This window comes from Primulina eburnea, chromosome 1, assembly GCF_022965805.1.
Source record: "Primulina eburnea isolate SZY01 chromosome 1, ASM2296580v1, whole genome shotgun sequence".
Taxonomy (NCBI): domain Eukaryota; kingdom Viridiplantae; phylum Streptophyta; class Magnoliopsida; order Lamiales; family Gesneriaceae; genus Primulina; species Primulina eburnea.
Window position 1 is genome coordinate 29,941,509 of NC_133101.1, and position 10,792 is coordinate 29,952,300.

At 41.0% G+C, this 10,792-nt stretch overlaps 1 long non-coding RNA gene across 1 annotated transcript; it reads left to right on the forward strand.

The window, feature by feature from the left end:
- The first annotated feature begins 1,022 nt into the window (after positions 1–1,022).
- Positions 1,023–2,581, forward strand: LOC140829748 (uncharacterized). The gene is made up of 3 exons (XR_012117517.1): positions 1,023–1,148; positions 1,289–1,328; positions 2,261–2,581. It is a non-coding gene; the product is annotated as an uncharacterized lncRNA (long non-coding RNA).
- Positions 2,582–10,792: the final 8,211 nt, after the last annotated feature.

Below are 10,792 nucleotides of genomic sequence, written 5' to 3' on the forward strand. Positions count from 1 at the left end.
TATTCCTAATACATAGGATGCTTCACCCATGTCCTTCATGGAGAATTTACTGGTTAACCATACTTTAGTTGATTGTATTAATCCTACATCATTCCCAATGAGCACGATATCATCAACATAAAGTACTAGGAATGTCACTGCACTCCCACTAACTTTTTTGTACACATATGGTTCCTCAGGATTCTTAACAAAACCAAACTCTTTGGTAGTGCTATCAAATCTGAGGTTCCAACTCCTTGATGCCTGCTTGAGACCATGTATTAATCTCTGAAGTTTGCATACCTTATGCTCACTTCCTACTGATGTGTATCTGTACTAGCCGAGCCCGGTGTACGGTATGGTTTAAGATTTTGTATGATTATTGGCTATTTGGGTAAGTTTAAGTATAGTTTGGATGTTAAGAGTTTCGATTTATGATTTTAGTATGGTTGGTTATAGATGATGTGCAGTGTTTTTGTAGCGGCGTTACGATTAAATTCATGATAAATGGTATATTGATCCAAATGAGGTGAGGCCAATTGGAGTGGTTAGATAAGACATAAGGCTATAACTTTCGTATTTTGAGTTTTGTTCAAATCATTGTGGAAGGTAAGCCAAAAGTGTCCCGAAGTGTGTCGTGTGATTCGACGTTCCTCCAGTGACACAGGTTGGGAGATTTAGCATAAATTTTTACTCAGACATCCAAATGATCTGAAATTTTGAGGGAGTCAAGATAAGACATAGAGCTACAACTTTGTAGTTTACCACTTTTTCTAATTCGGACGGGAAGAGGCGTTTCTGAGGCGATCTTTGAAGAAGCTGTGCGCAGAGTAAGATTTGGTCCGAAGGTGGAGCGCACCCGCGGTCATGTAAGGACCGCACCCGCGGTCTTAGTGGTTCAGAAAATGGTTTTTGGTCGTAGGCTTGGCGCACCCGCGGTCCTTGGAGTGCCGCACCCGCGGTCTTGCTTTTTGGAGGTATGGTCGAGATTTAAAGTAACTTTTTGGATGATTTGACTTCATTTCTCTTCTTCTTTCCCCTTCAATCTCGTTTTTCTCTCTAAGGAGCAAGGGTTTTCTTCCATTTCATCCATTTCCTACCTTTGATTCTTGGATCTAGTTCGATTTTCGACTTGAGATCGTGGTTCTCCTTGGTGCTAGGAAGCTTAGGTAAGTTTTTGGTTGAATTCTATCATGGTTTTGGAAATGGCATGCTATAGGTTGGAGTATTGGTTGGTTCTATGGATTATTTAACTTGTATTTTTGGATATAGAGTTGATTTTGGTGTTGTTTATGGATTATTGTTGTAGGTGGTGAACCAAGAGCTTATTTGAGGTGTTCTATTGGGTTGTAAGTGGAATTTCATCCTTTTTGCTCACATGATATTATATGTATTGTGTTTTAAAGGTTTCAAAGTGTTATTCCCTTCAATTGATTCATTGTTATGTATTGATTTCATTGATTATCTATTGGAGGCATTGATGTCTCACTATTGTTAAAAAGGGAATACAAGTGATATTATGAGATTGCGAAACGACGGCTTTAAATGATATTCAGAGTTCAAATGTTTTATTGGATTGATTAATCATAGTCAGAGCATTGCATGCAATTAGATGATCATCGACCATAGGCTTTTATCCCCTCACAGTTATCGATTTATATCGATGGGATATTGGCAACCATAGTCACAGATACTATTGATATCAATCCAACCATAGAAAAGAGAATACCATCGTATTGCTATCTATTGCTATGCTATTGCTACAGTTATTGCTACAGTATTCATATTTCAGAGTTGATGGTATTTATGATTTCAAAGTCATGTTTTACAGAGTATACTATGTATCATTGCTATGTAAGAGTTCCACTTGCTGAGATTTATTCTCATTTCAGTTATTTCATGTGATGCAGATCAGCGTGGAGGCCCGGGACGTTGACTGTGGACAGGGAGTCATATGCATGCACCGTTGGAAGGATGATTTTGATGGCATGATCATAGGACTGATGTTTTGTATTTTATTATACCTTTTGAATGATCATGTATTTATTTTGGTTGTTAAATGTTTAAAGAAAATGTATTTTGAAACTCCTTCCATATTTTAAAGAAAATTTTTATTCCGCTGCGTATTTTATTTAAAGAGGTCAGGGGTGTCACAATTGGTATCAGAGCGGTGTTCTTCGGACCAATGCATATGACTTCGTCTCCTTTCAATTGTCCGGGTATGTTTTCTTGCATCTATCCGTTGTTATATATTGATATGTCTTTTGTGAGCACATTGTAGAGTAGAGGATGCCACCTAAGAGGAAAGCAGTAGAGGGTGAGGATAGTTCTTCCTCGAGAGTTGTCGACGAGTTCGGCAAGTTACTGAGAGAGCAGGCCAAGGTTCATAGTGAGCAGATTCAGCAGTTGCTCCGATTGCAAGGAGCAGGTCAGGGCAGAGGTCAGGGTAGAGGGCAGGTTGCTCAGGTTGTTGGCACTGATGCCATATTTTCTGCGTTTAAGAGGATGGATCCGCCAGAGTTTTCAGGGAGCACTGATCCTTTAGTTGCAGTTGAGTGGGTCAAGGCTTTAGAGGCGATCTTTGATCATCTCAGTTATTCAGACAGAGACAGGATCAGCTGTGCAGTGTTCTTGTTGGTTAATGCTGCTCGCATTTGGTGGAATGCGACCAAGGTTGGAGTTGATGTCTCGACACTGAAGTGGTCAGAGTTTACAGATTTGTTCTATGACAAGTATTTCCCCGACGCACTTAGAGCGAGGAAGGTTACGGAGTTCTTGGAGCTTAGACAGGGGAGTATGGATGTTGGTGAGTATATTTTGAAGTTTGAGGAGGGTTGCTTGTTTGCTCCATAGTTGCTTCCAATGACAAGGATAAAGGCGCTCATTTTATCCGAGGCCTTAGAGCAGAGATTCGTAGAGATATCAATATGTCCAAGGCCGTGACTTTCAAGGAAATCGTGTCCAAGGCTTTGTTGGCCGAGCAGGACGAGAAGGACATTGCCCGGGAGAGGCAAGCGAGACATCAGGCTAGTGCTCAGAGGAGCCAGAGTTCGAGTCAGCAAGGTGGAGATCGATTCAAAGGGAAAGACAAGATGGATTTGAGTTCTAGACCACCGACAGTCCCATATGATCCAGAGAAGCCATTGTGTCCCAAGTGCGGCAGTCATCATTGGAGAGAGTGCAGATATGGCACTCATACTTGTTATCGTTGTGGCACGGCAGGCCACGTTGCCACAGATTGTCCTCAGGGAGCTAGTCAGGGGAAAGTGCAGGGTCGTATCTTTTCGATGACCAAGGAAGATGATGGCGATAGGTGAGGTATGCTCGCCAGTGCAGGTACTTCGCTGGTCCTTCTTTTTACTTCTTGTTTTGAGGCTGAGAGATTGCTGTGTAGAGGTTGTGTTGGATTTTTGGCTTTTATTGTTGATGTGGATAGTATGGTTAAGTTGAATATTGGTGATATTGATGTGGTGATAGAGTTTGTTGATGTGTTTGAGCTTGATGTGCTGGGTTTGCCTCCAGACAGAGATAGGGAGTTTGTGATTGCTTTGATGGTCCCTGGAATCATTGCTCGTTTATCAGCATTAGTTATTAGGGCTTTATTGGCGGACAAGATCCGTAGAGAGCAGACTGTCGAGGTTCAGTTGATAGAGATGAGAGCTAGAGTAGAGGATAGAGGTACCTTAGAGTTTAGAGTGTTTGGTGATGGTTTGGTGATCTTCAGAGGTTGTATTTGGGTTCCTGTGTCGATCGTGACTGATCGTGATCCTAGATTTACTTCAGAGTTTTGGAAGAGTTTGCATAGAGCTATGGGTTCGCGGTTAGCATTTAGTACAGCTTATCACCCTCAGAGCGACGGTCAGTCAGAGAGAGTCATTCAGATTCTAGAGGATATGCTCAGAGCTTGTACTATTGATTATCCAGGTAGCTGGTATTCTATGTTGCCTTTGACAGAGTTCACAATGTGTTTCATGTTTCGATGCTCAGGAGAGTATATTGCGAATCTTTCCCATGTTCTTCGCCACGAGCCATTGGACTTGACGCCGAATTTGACATACCAAGAGATTTCGATTCAGATTTTGGATCGCACAGTCAGAGTATTGAGGATCAAAGAGATCGGCATTGTTAAAGTCATTTGAAGGAATCATTTGATAGAAGAGGCTACGTGGGAACCAGAGGTTGAGATGAGAGAGAGGTATCCTGAGTTGTTCGTGTAGTGACGTCAATTTCGCGGACGAAATTCCTCTAAGGAGGGGAGATTGTAATAGCCGAGCCCGGTGTACGGTATGGTTTAAGATTTTGTATGATTATTGGCTATTTGGGTAAGTTTAAGTATAGTTTGGATGTTAAGAGTTTCGATTTATGATTTTAGTATGGTTGGTTATAGATGATGTGCAGTGTTTTTGTAGCGGCGTTACGATTAAATTCATGATAAATGGTATATTGATCCAAATGAGGTGAGGCCAATTGGAGTGGTTAGATAAGACATAAGGCTATAACTTTCGTATTTTGAGTTTTGTTCAAATCATTGTGGAAGGTAAGCCAAAAGTGTCCCGAAGTGTGTCGTGTGATTCGACGTTCCTCCAGTGACACAGGTTGGGAGATTTAGCATAACTTTTTACTCAGACATCCAAATGATCTGAAATTTTGAGGGAGTCAAGATAAGACATAGAGCTACAACTTTGTAGTTTACCACTTTTTCTAATTCGGACGGGAAGAGGCGTTTCTGAGGCGATCTTTGAAGAAGCTGTGCGCAGAGTAAGATTTGGTCCGAAGGTCGAGCGCACCCGCGGTCATGTAAGGACCGCACCCGCGGTCTTAGTGGTTCAGAAAATGGTTTTTGGTCGTAGGCTTGGCGCACCCGCGGTCCTTGGAGTGCCGCACCCGCGGTCTTGCTTTTTGGAGGTATGGTCGAGATTTAAAGTAACTTTTTGGATGATTTGACTTCATTTCTCTTCTTCTTTCCCCTTCAATCTCGTTTTTCTCTCTAAGGAGCAAGGGTTTTCTTCCATTTCATCCATTTCCTATCTTTGATTCTTGGATCTAGTTCGATTTTCGACTTGAGATCGTGGTTCTCCTTGGTGCTAGGAAGCTTAGGTAAGTTTTTGGTTGAATTCTATCATGGTTTTGGAAATGGCATGCTATAGGTTGGAGTATTGGTTGGTTCTATGGATTATTTAACTTGTATTTTTGGATATAGAGTTGATTTTGGTGTTGTTTATGGATTATTGTTGTAGGTGGTGAACCAAGAGCTTATTTGAGGTGTTCTATTGGGTTGTAAGTGGAATTTCATCCTTTTTGCTCACATGATATTATATGTATTGTGTTTTAAAGGTTTCAAAGTGTTATTCCCTTCAATTGATTCATTGTTATGTATTGATTTCATTGATTATCTATTGGAGGCATTGATGTCTCACTATTGTTAAAAAGGGAATACAAGTGATATTATGAGATTGCGAAACGACGGCTTTAAATGATATTCAGAGTTCAAATGTTTTATTGGATTGATTAATCATAGTCAGAGCATTGCATGCAATTAGATGATCATCGACCATAGGCTTTTATCCCCTCACAGTTATCGATTTATATCGATGGGATATTGGCAACCATAGTCACAGATACTATTGATATCAATCCAACCATAGAAAAGAGAATACCATCGTATTGCTATCTATTGCTATGCTATTGCTACAGTTATTGCTGCAGTATTCATATTTCAGAGTTGATGGTATTTATGATTTCAAAGTCATGTTTTACAGAGTATACTATGTATCATTGCTATGTAAGAGTTCCACTTGCTGAGATTTATTCTCATTTCAGTTATTTCATGTGATGCAGATCAGCGTGGAGGCCCGGGACGTTGACTGTGGACAGGGAGTCATATGCATGCACCGTTGGAAGGATGATTTTGATGGCATGATCATAGGACTGATGTTTTGTATTTTATTATACCTTTTGAATGATCATGTATTTATTTTGGTTGTTAAATGTTTAAAGAAAATGTATTTTGAAACTCCTTCCATATTTTAAAGAAAATTTTTATTCCGCTGCGTATTTTATTTAAAGAGGTCAGGGGTGTCACAGTATCCCTCAGGTGGAGACATATAAATTTCCTTTTTGATGTCTCCATTGAGGAATGCAGTCTTTACATCCATTTGTCATATCTCATAGTCATACCATGATGCTATGGCTAGTAGTAATCTAATGGACTTAAACATAACAACTGGTGAAAAAATTTCCTCATAGTCAACTCCTTGCCTTGAGTATAATCTTTTGCAACCAACCTTACTTTGAAGGTTACTACCTTCCTATTTGCCCCAAGCTTTCTTTTGTAGATCCATTTGCACCGTATAGGAACGATTCCCTCAAGTTGATCCACCAATGTCCAGACTTGGTTTGAATACATAGAGTCCATTTTTGACTGCATGGCTTCAAACCATTTGGTTGAATCAGTATCAGATATTGCTCCCTTAAAGTTCATTGGATCATATCCAACACAAGACTCATCATGGTCTTGTTCATGAAGAAGCATATATCTAGCAGGTGGTCTAATAACACTATCAGACCTCATAGGAGCTTGTACTTCAACTACTGGTTGTTGTAGATTAGGTTCAAATACTATACTTAAGGGAGTATCTTGAATTTCTTCAAGTTCTATCATCTTGCCTTTTTCTATCTAATAGAAATTCTTTTTCCAAAAATGTGGCATTTATTGAAACAAACACTTTTGCTTCATTGGGATGATAGAAATAATATCCAACAGAATTCTTTGGATATTCTACAAAGTAGCACAAAGTGGATCTACTATCCAATTTGTCTCCCACTGTCTACTTCACGTAAGCAAGACATCCCCATATTCTCATGTAAGAATATTTGGGAGTTTTTCCGTCCATATCTCATATGGTGTTTTATCCACTGCTTTTGTATGGACATTATTCAACAACATAGCCGCAATTTCAAGCGCAAAGCCCCAAAACGATATAGGCAATTCAGTGAATCCCATCATAGATCGAACCATGTCCAACAAGGTTCGCTTATGACGTTCAGAAACAACATTCAATTGTGGTGTTGCTGGTGGAGTCCACTGTGAGAATCACTGTGGAAACCCGGACGCTAATCATCTTCTTAATCATCTTTGGGGTATAATTATCAGTTAAGATAAACAGGGTCTGAAAATTTTCTTTTAAAATGCGGAAGGTAATGGAATCAATCTATTATACAAACTAGTATAATAATACAAATCTTGTATAACATGCCTCTAATTTAAAATTAGGTTCAACTACTACATTCAAGTAATAAAACCTATCTACATCCAAGTCCGTGATCACCACTCTAATCTCGATCTCTCCTCATCTTCTGGACCCTGATCCTGCCCCACCTGTTGTCATGCACTGTAATAGCCGAGCCCGGTGTACGGTACGATTTAAGTTTCGTTTGTTATTTGGGATATTTGATTAGATGTTCAGAGTTGTATTTTTGGGCTATAGTATTGTTAGTTTTATTGTCTTGAGGTGTTAGTTGATGTTGGTTGTTCGTTTCAGAGTTTTGGATCGATTCTAGTTGCATGGGAATAGTGCTTTGCCGTGACCTGAGTGCACCCGCGCTCTTAACTGGAGTGCCCCCGCGGTGTACTGTGCTGTTTTGGAGTTGGAATGCCGTGAGCACACCGCACCCGCGGTGATGTAGAGACCGCCCCTGCGGTAGAGACCGCACCCGCGCTGCTTGCGTCGCCGCACCCGCGCTGTTCGTGTTCCAGAATTTTTGAGAATGCCGTAACCATTGCGCACCCGCGGTGCTTAGAGGAGCGCACCCGCGGTGAAGGTATGGGCGAGTTTTTAAGCTACTTTTTGGAGTGGTTGGCCATACTTTCCCTTTCTTTTCTCCTCCATTCTCGACTTTTCTCTCCATTTCAAGGGTTTTCAGTCATTTCTTTCCTTTCCTATCTTCGATTCAGGCGTTTGTTTGGAATTTCGACTTGAGTTCGACGTTCTCCTTGGTGCTAGGAAGCTTGGGTAAGCTTTTGGTGCGATTCTGTTAAGGTTGTAAATTAAGAGTTATTTAGGTTGGTTGTTTATGTGGATTTATGGATTATTTAGCTTGTAATCTTGGATATTTAGTTGATATTGGTGTTATTTGTGGATTATTTGTTGTAGGTGGTGATCAAGAGCTAAGTTGAGGTGTTTGTTGTGGTTTGTAAGTGGAATTTCATCCTTTTTGCTCACATGATATTATATGTATTGTGTTTTAAAGATTTTAAAGTGATATTCCCTTCCATTGATCCATTGTTATGTATTGATTTCATTGATGATCTATTGGAGGTATTGTATACCTCACTATTGTTAAAAAGGAATACAAGAGAAAATATGAGATTGTGAAAGGACGGCCTTAAATGCTATTCAGAGTTCAAATGTTTTCGGATTGATAAATACATAGTCAGAGATTGCATGCAATATTAGATGATCATCGCCTATAGGCTTATATCCCTCAGAGTTATCGGTATTTATATCGATTTGGGATACGAGCACCCCAGAGCAGAGATACTATTGAATCAATCCCCAGAGCAAAAGAGAAATACCATCATATTTTTATGCTATTGCTATGTTATTGATATTCAGAGTTTACAGTTCAGAGTTGATGGTATTTATGATTTCAAAGAGATGTTTTACAGAGTTATTGTTCATTGTTATATAAGAGTTCCACTTGCTGAGATTTATTCTCATTCCAGTTATTTTCATGTGATGCAGATCAGAGTGGTGCCTCGGGACGTTGACTGTAGATCGGGGGTCATATGCATACACCGTTGGAAGGAGGATTTTGGCATGATCATAGGAATGATGTTTTGTTTTTGTTATGTCATTTAAATGATCATGTATTTATTTTGTAACGATATTTAAAGAAATGTATTTTGAAACTCCTTCCGTATATTTTAAAGAGAAAATTTTATTTCCGCTGCGTATTTTATTTTAAAAGAGGATCGGGGTGTCACATTTAGTGGTATCAGAGCGGTGTTCTTCGGACCAATGCATATGACTTCGTCTACTTTCAACTGTCCGGGTATGTTTTCTTTGCATCTATCTATTGTTATGTATTGATTGGTGTCTTGTGAGCATTGTAGAGTTTAGGATGCCTCCTAAGCGTAAGGCGTCAGAGGGAGAGGATAGTTCGTCCTCGAGAGTTGTCGACGAGTTCGGCAAGTTACTGAAGGAGCAGGCTAAGGTTCACAGTGAGCAGATCCAGCAGTTGCTTAGACTGCAAGGAGCAGGCCAGGGCAGAGGCCAAGGTAGAGGGCAGGTTGCTCCAGCTGCAGTTGGTTCTGATGCTATCTTTTCTACGTTTAAGAGGATGGATCCACCCGAGTTTCCAGGCAGCTCCGATCCTTTAGCTGCAGTAGAGTGGGTCAAGGCTTTGGAGGCGATTTTTGATCATCTCCACTATGAGGATAGAGACCGTATCAGTTGTGCTGTTTTCATGCTGGTTAAAGCTGCACGTTTGTGGTGGAATGCGACCAAGGTTGGCATTGATGTTTCTACTTTGAAGTGGTCTGAGTTTACTGAGCTTTTCTACGACAAGTACTTTCCTGATGCACTGCGAGCGAGGAAGGTTACAGAGTTCTTGGAGCTTCGTCAGGGGAGCTTGAATGTGGACGAGTATATTCTCAAGTTCGAGGAGGGTTGCCTTTTTGCTCCGTACATTGCTACCAGTGATAAAGATAAAGGCGCTCACTTCATTCGAGGCCTTAGAGCGGAGATCAGGCGTGATATCAATATGTCTAAGGCTGTGACTTTCAAGGAGATTGTGTCCAAGGCGTTGCTAGCAGAGCAGGACGAGAAGGATATTGCCAGGGAGAGGCAGGCGAGGCACCAGGCTAGTGTTCAGAGAGGCCAGAGTTCAGGTCAGCGTGGCAGAGATCGATTCAAGGGGAAGGGCAAGGTGGATCAGAGTCCTAGGCCACCGTCAGTGCCAGTTGCTCCGTCTGATTCTGAGAGATCCTTGTGTCCCAAGTGTGGCAGACCTCATCGTGGAGAGTGTAGATTTGGCACTCGTTCTTGCTATCGTTGTGGCATGCCAGGCCACATTTCCAGAGATTGTCCTAAGGGAGCTAGCCAGGAGAAGGTGCAGGGTCGTATCTTTTCGATGACTAAGGAAGGTATTAATTGTAATTCTTCTGTAATCTCAAGTTCCATTTTAATTTCAGGCAGAGTAGCTACTACTTTGATTGATACTGGTGCTACTCATTCTTTTATGTCTGAATTGTTTTTGAGATCTTTGGGTATAGTTCCTTCTGTTATTCCCCTTCAACTTAGTGTTGTTTTGCCTTCGGGAGATGTTTTGTGCCCGACCTCCATAGTGTATGCGTGCCCCGTTCGTTTTGTTGATCGAGAGGTCTTTGCTGATTTGATTGTGATCCCGATGGTTGCCTTTGATGTTATTCTTGGCATGGATTGGCTGTCGACCTATCGTTCTGTTATTGATTGCGTTGCTAAGACGGTGACTTTTGCAGATGATGGCCAGGGAGGAGTTCTCGCCAGCTCAGGTACTTCGCTGGTCCTTCCTTTTATTTCGTGTCTTGATGCTGAGAGGCTATTGTGTAGAGGTTGTGATGTTTTTCTAGCATCTGTTGTGGATATGGATAGACTGATTAAGTTGAATATTGATGATATTGATGTGGTGAGGGAGTTTGCTGATGTGTTTGAGGATGATGTTCCGGGTTTGCCGCCGGATAGAGATGTAGAGTTTGTTATTGATCTTGCTCCAGGTACGGTTCCTATTTCTAAGGCTCCGTATAGGATGGCTCCTACTGAGATGAAAGAGT